We start from the raw sequence: 5,967 nt of genomic DNA, 5'->3' as shown, positions 1-5,967 counted from the left end.
AGATTGCTGCCTCTCTTAAATCAAGCCATTACCTACAGAACAATTGCGCATATGTCCTTGCTTTACCATCTGAGGTCACAAGAGATTAGTCTGAACTTCTCTCACTGCACTGACAGCTCTTATCTCCTGTCTTAGTTTCTTTTCCTGTTGCTATTAGCTAATGCATGAGAAAAGAAAAGAAAAGAAAAGAAAAGAAAAGAAAAGAAAAGAAAAGAAAAGAAAAGAAAAGAAAAGAAAAGGAAAAGAAAAGAATAACTCAAGGAGGAAAGGGTTTGTTTTGCTTGCAGTTCAGGGAGACAGCCCATAATGTTGTGGAAGTCACAGCAGCAGGGGTTTGAAGCTACTGGTCACACTGCACCCACATTCAAGAAGCAGAGAACAATGAATACTTGTACTCAGCCCAAATTGTCCAGGACTGTGCCAACCACAGAATGGATAGGTCTTGCCACCACAGTAAACTCAATCAAGATGGGCCTGTCTCCTGTCTGTCAGATGAGTCTAGATCTCGTCAAGCTAAGAACTGAGATTAGATTTGTTTTCTATTAGCTCCTTCGTGTGTAGGTCCATGCCCCGCCTGCCCCAAGTAGCAGTGGTGGGAGCTTCTGGGGGCATTGGGCAGCCCCTTTCACTCCTCCTGAAGAACAGCCCCCTAGTGAGATGCCTGACCTTCTACAATATTGCTCACACACCTGGTGTGGCACTGGATCTGAGTCACATTGAGACCAGAGTGAATGTGAAAGGCTACCTAAGACATAAACAGTTGCCAGACTGCCTGAAAGATTGTAATATGGTGGTGATCCCAGCCGGAATGTCCAGAAAGCCAGGAATGACATGGGATGAACTATTCAACACCAAAGTTACCACTGTGGCCACCTTGATGGCCGCTTGTGCACTGTCCTGAAGCCATGATCTACATCATTGCCAACCCAGTTAATTCCACCATCCCCATCACAGCAGAAGTTTTCAAGAAGCACGGCATGTACAACCCCAACAAGATTTTCGGTTGACAACCCTTGACATTGTCAGAGCGAAAGCATTTGTGGCAGAGCTGAAGGGTTTGGATCCTGCTCAAGTCAATGTGCCTGTCATTGGTGGCCACGCTGGGAAGACCATCATCCCCTTGATCTTTCAGTGTACCCCCAAGGTTGACTTTCCCCAAGACCAGCTGACCTCACTCACCAGGAGGATCCAGGAGTCTGGCACGGAAGTCAGGCCAAGGCTGGAGCAGGTTCTTTCACTCTGTCCGTGGCTTACACTGGAACCTTTTTGGTTTTCTCCCTGTGGATGCCATAAATGGGAAGGAAGGTGTCTTTGAGTGTTATTTTGTTCAGTCCAAAGAGACAGAGTACACTTACTTCATCACAGCCTTGTTGTTGGGGGAAAGGGGCCTGGAGAAGAACCTGGGCACTGGCAAAATCACTCCATTTGAGGAGAAAATGATTGCCAAGGTCATCCCTGAGCAATCAGCTCCTGCCTCCAGGTTCCTGCCCTGCTTGAATTCCTGTCCTGACTTCCTTTGAAGATGAACAGTGCTTTGGAAGCATAAGCCAAATAAGCTCATCTTCTCCAAGTTGCTTCAGTCATGGTGTTTAAGTAGGACAGATTTACTTTATTCACGTGACTCACTTTAAAGGTGCTCAAATTGTGTTCCAAAGGGAAAAAGTATGTTGCATAGAAAGAATGGACTCGTTGTTGTAAATTTAATTTTTTTCATTTTTGATAGCTGTTAAGAAATATCAGATTATTAAAGAAGATATAAAAAGCAAATGTTTGAGGCTAGGTTACTATGTTGTATAGTAAAATTATTCCTGTATTCTTTCCATCAGTGAATTAGTATAAATAAAATGAATTGATTTCCATGGTATTAGCAGACATCTAGGTTTTCTCAAACTGTACTATATGAACACATTCTCATTGCTAAGAATTATCAAATTAGACATGTGTCTTAGGCTAGCATAGATGACCCAGGTGAATGTATACCATCCATATATCAATAATAGAACAAAAGTCAGTCACTTGGCTATCATGGGACATACATGAGTCTAAATAACAAGAGAGTAGACGGTTTAAATTGGTAACTTAAAAAAAAAAAATGTGTGAAGGGGGATTGATTAAGGAATCCCGTGAGGAGTGAATGCAGGCCTAGCATATATCTTGCTTTGGGGTGTTGTAAGCAGACATTTACCACCATCTGCTACCATTGTATCTAGAAGAAGAAGAAGAAGAAGAAGAAGAAGAAGAAGAAGAAGAAGAAGAAGAAGAAGAAGAAGAAGAAGAAGAAGAAAGAAAGAGAAGGAAGAGAAGAGGAGGAGGAAGAAGAGAGGAGGAAGAAGAGAGGAGGGAGGGAGGAAAGAAGGAGGGAAGGAGGAAGGAAAGAAGGAAGGAAGGAAGGAAGGAAGGAAGGAAGGAAGGAAGGAAGGAAGGAAGGAAGGACACAAACAACAGTATCAACAAACAAACAAACAAACAAACAAAAAATTCACCCAGGGTTATCAAAGACAATGTCAGCACCGAAAACTCTATTCTTGTTTTGCTGAGACACCAAATGTAATATGGGTAAAAATTTCATTTAAGTCTTTGTAGAGAGAAGAGTAAAGAGTACTAAGAAACAAGAAGCAGATGGAGGCTGGCAAATCCCACCCCTCATCACCTTCACAAATAGCATCTATCCCCTCTCTATGGTTTGCCATGTCAGTGACAAAGAAAAGAAGCCAGAAGTGCTGACTACTGGAGCAAGAGTGAAGCCATTTTATTTAGGCCCTAAGAAGTGCTAGGTAATAGGGCAAAGGAGAGAAACCATTTTACCTAGGCCAGGAGAATAGGGAAGGGTGTCTAGGGCAGAGTACCCATTTCCTGTGAAGAAGAAATGACTCCTTATTTGACTATGAAGAACGAGGCTTTAAGTTTAGGAAGACTAGAAGGAAGGTTCTCTACAGAAGGAACAAAAGAATGTTACGCAAAGGCATGAAGATCAGAAAAAAATAGGGCTTACTTAAATACTATAAAATATTGTACATTTGGGTAACTGTACATCACAATAATGTACAATATATTTCAAAAACCTAGATGAAACTATTTTGCAGATTTTCATCATAAAGAAATGTGCATGTTAAAAGGGATAAATAGGTTTATCCTGATTTAAACATTACACAATGTATGAACGTATGGAAATATAACATGGTATTGCACTCATATATTCAGATTTTATGTTTGTATTCATAGGTTAAAATAAATTTAAAATAAGAAACAAAATTTAAAACATCTTCAAAGTAGGGAGTAAAAAATGTAATAAATAACAAACTTCAAATAATTTGGCCCAGCACAGCTGGAGCACAGCAGTTTCCTAGGGTGGTTGCTTGGAGACAAAAGGAAGAAACTGGGTTCTATGGAAATACTTTAAACAGACAATGAAGGTCAGAAGGAAGAGAGAGGAGGGCAGAGGGAGGTAGAGGTTTGAACAGGGATAAATTTTGTCACAGATTTTCCACAGGGAATGAGGTAAAAGGACAAAATGATAATTGCTAGTATAAATGTAGGATTAGGTAATAGTGATGCCATTTCAAACATGCTCCAGTTGCCTAGTCTAGTAAGGATTTCTATTCCGTAACTTCTAAAGGGCTTCTGAGAATACTGATTAGAAGAGGATACTGATTAGAATATAGTTCATTGTTTCATTTTACCTAAGTGTATTCTATAGCTATTGTAGTGATCTTTCCTGCTTGTAATGAACATTATAATGAAAAGATGTCTTATAGTGGTTAAACTTATTAAAAGCAGACTCTGGTAACAGGGAGGTTCTTCTTGTCTCCTAAAGCAGGTAGGCCCCCTAAATCCATAACAAGGAGAAAAGAAAAGAGCACAAAGCTAAGGCATTAAAAGTACAGTGTCCTTGGAACAGCTGGAAGGTAAACTATCTCCAATCAAGGTTACTATTGTTTACTCTAACGTAAAATTGCCTGCAGTGGGAATGAGAAGCCAGAAGTTCAGTCATGGAAGTGTATCCATGGAGAAGGCAGAGGGGATCCTCTTCCTGGGACTTTCTTACTCATGAAATCCCACTGACATTCTCAACTCCCCAGCGCTTGGGTTTCTACGGATGTTGTGAGTGTGCGATTTAATGGTTGCCATCTTCAGCTATTTGTTCTATGACTTGGAAGTCTCACCTGAGGAAGGACTCTGCTTCACCCAGATGTCTGAATGATGCCTGGCTCAACATAGCTTCCCCACAGCTGATTTCTGCTGAATGTAAGATCCAGATTTGAAGACCTTACCTTATGTTTGCTCTCTCAATTGGACTACCCTAACTATCTCTACTAGATACCGACTGCGAGAGCCCAATTTGATGATGTTTTGCTCTTTGCTGCTTCTCTATGTATGCTAATCACAATTATTTCATTTTTCCTTGCTATCTACTTACTAAACGCATTTCATTCAAAATTGAAAACATTGTCATCATAATCATTTTTAGAAACACACAGCAATGCTTTCTGATCTAAACTCCAACACTAATTTGCTTTTTTATTGTGCTGTGTTATTACAGTATTCCTTCTTATTTTGGACAAAACAATCCCTTTGGAAACAGCTTGGGAAAGTAAGTAATAAGCAGTTAAAATGTAAGCAAGAAGCATTGAGTTATTAGGCAAGGCATTACAAAGATAAATGGTTGCTGAAGGAAAAAGGTAATTAACAGGTTACACTGTATATGTTTGCAAAATGCCTATGATGCGTGAAAATGTTTTTGTCTACTTAATTTTCCAATGATTGTGTGTGTGTATATTTAAATTAATTAGATGCAAACAGTCTTGTGCTCAAAATAATTTTGTCATAACTGCTATAGGCAGCCAAATCAATGGACTGTAGTAAAAAAAAAGACCAACCTCAAACTTGTGGTCCAAGCAACCTTCTTCCTAGTGAGGACCTAGGAAGAGTTAGGCCATAGAATAATGATACTTTCCTTGAGAGGAAAGAATCCCAAAGCCACCTTGAGCACCAGCCAGAAGCCTTCCTTTCAAAGGGAGATTTGCAGCATATTAAGGCTTTGCCAAGAAATCAGTGCCCAGAGAACGGAGATCTTCATCTATTTTGTTCCCTGACATACCCAAGTGCTTAGAAAAGGCTAAATGTTCAATAAGCATTTGCTTAACTGGTGAATCATTGAGTCTGTTAATCAATACATTGCCCCCATCACTTTAACAGCATGATACGAGAGCAAGAATTTGACATCAGAAGTCCTGGGATTTCACCTTCATTGGTAGTGTGATACACATTAATACACTCAGTATTCACTTAATCTCATCAGTAAAATGGGGAGAGTAGTTATGAAAACCAAGTTACAAGTTCTTATGAAAGCTGTGAACATGGAAGGACTGGGCTGGGGAGATGTCTCAGTTGATAAAGTGCTTGCTGTATGTGCAAGAATGACAACCTGAGTTTGATTCCCAGAACCTATCATAAAAAAAAATCATGTACAGTGGTCTAAGCTTATGATCACAGCACTGGCAAAATGAAAACAAGAGGATCCTTGGGGCTAGCAGACCAACCAGCCTGTTCTAAGCTGTGAGGCCCAGATCGAAATGTGAGATCTTGTCTCAAAAAGAAGGGTTGGGAAGGTGGATGGCTCCTGAGGGATACCACCCAAAGCACAAGCATACTCACAAATATGCCTGCACACACACACACACACACACACACACACACACACACACACACACACACAAGGATTGATGTTTTTAACTCCTTAAAGATGAAGAGTCTACTTGTGTGTTACTAATTATCAATCCCAGCTCTCATGTATTATTTATTTTATGGTCCCATGACACACAATCAATCCATAATAAACGTTGGTTATAAATGTCTAGAATTCATGATGGGTAGTGCATTTTACACTGGGGAGTGAAAAAAAAGAAAGAAAGAAACCAAGTTGGCATGAATGATGAGAAATTAATTCCAGGAAGCATCTGAGGTTAG

At 40.0% G+C, this 5,967-nt stretch overlaps 1 pseudogene; it reads left to right on the top strand.

Moving 5' to 3' along the window:
* Positions 1-565: 565 nt before the first annotated feature.
* Positions 566-5,260, top strand: LOC131913854 (malate dehydrogenase, mitochondrial-like; annotated as a pseudogene).
* The last annotated feature ends 707 nt before the right edge of the window (positions 5,261-5,967 follow it).

This window comes from Peromyscus eremicus, chromosome 6, assembly GCF_949786415.1.
Source record: "Peromyscus eremicus chromosome 6, PerEre_H2_v1, whole genome shotgun sequence".
Taxonomy (NCBI): domain Eukaryota; kingdom Metazoa; phylum Chordata; class Mammalia; order Rodentia; family Cricetidae; genus Peromyscus; species Peromyscus eremicus.
This window is presented reverse-complemented; position numbering and strand designations above follow the sequence as displayed.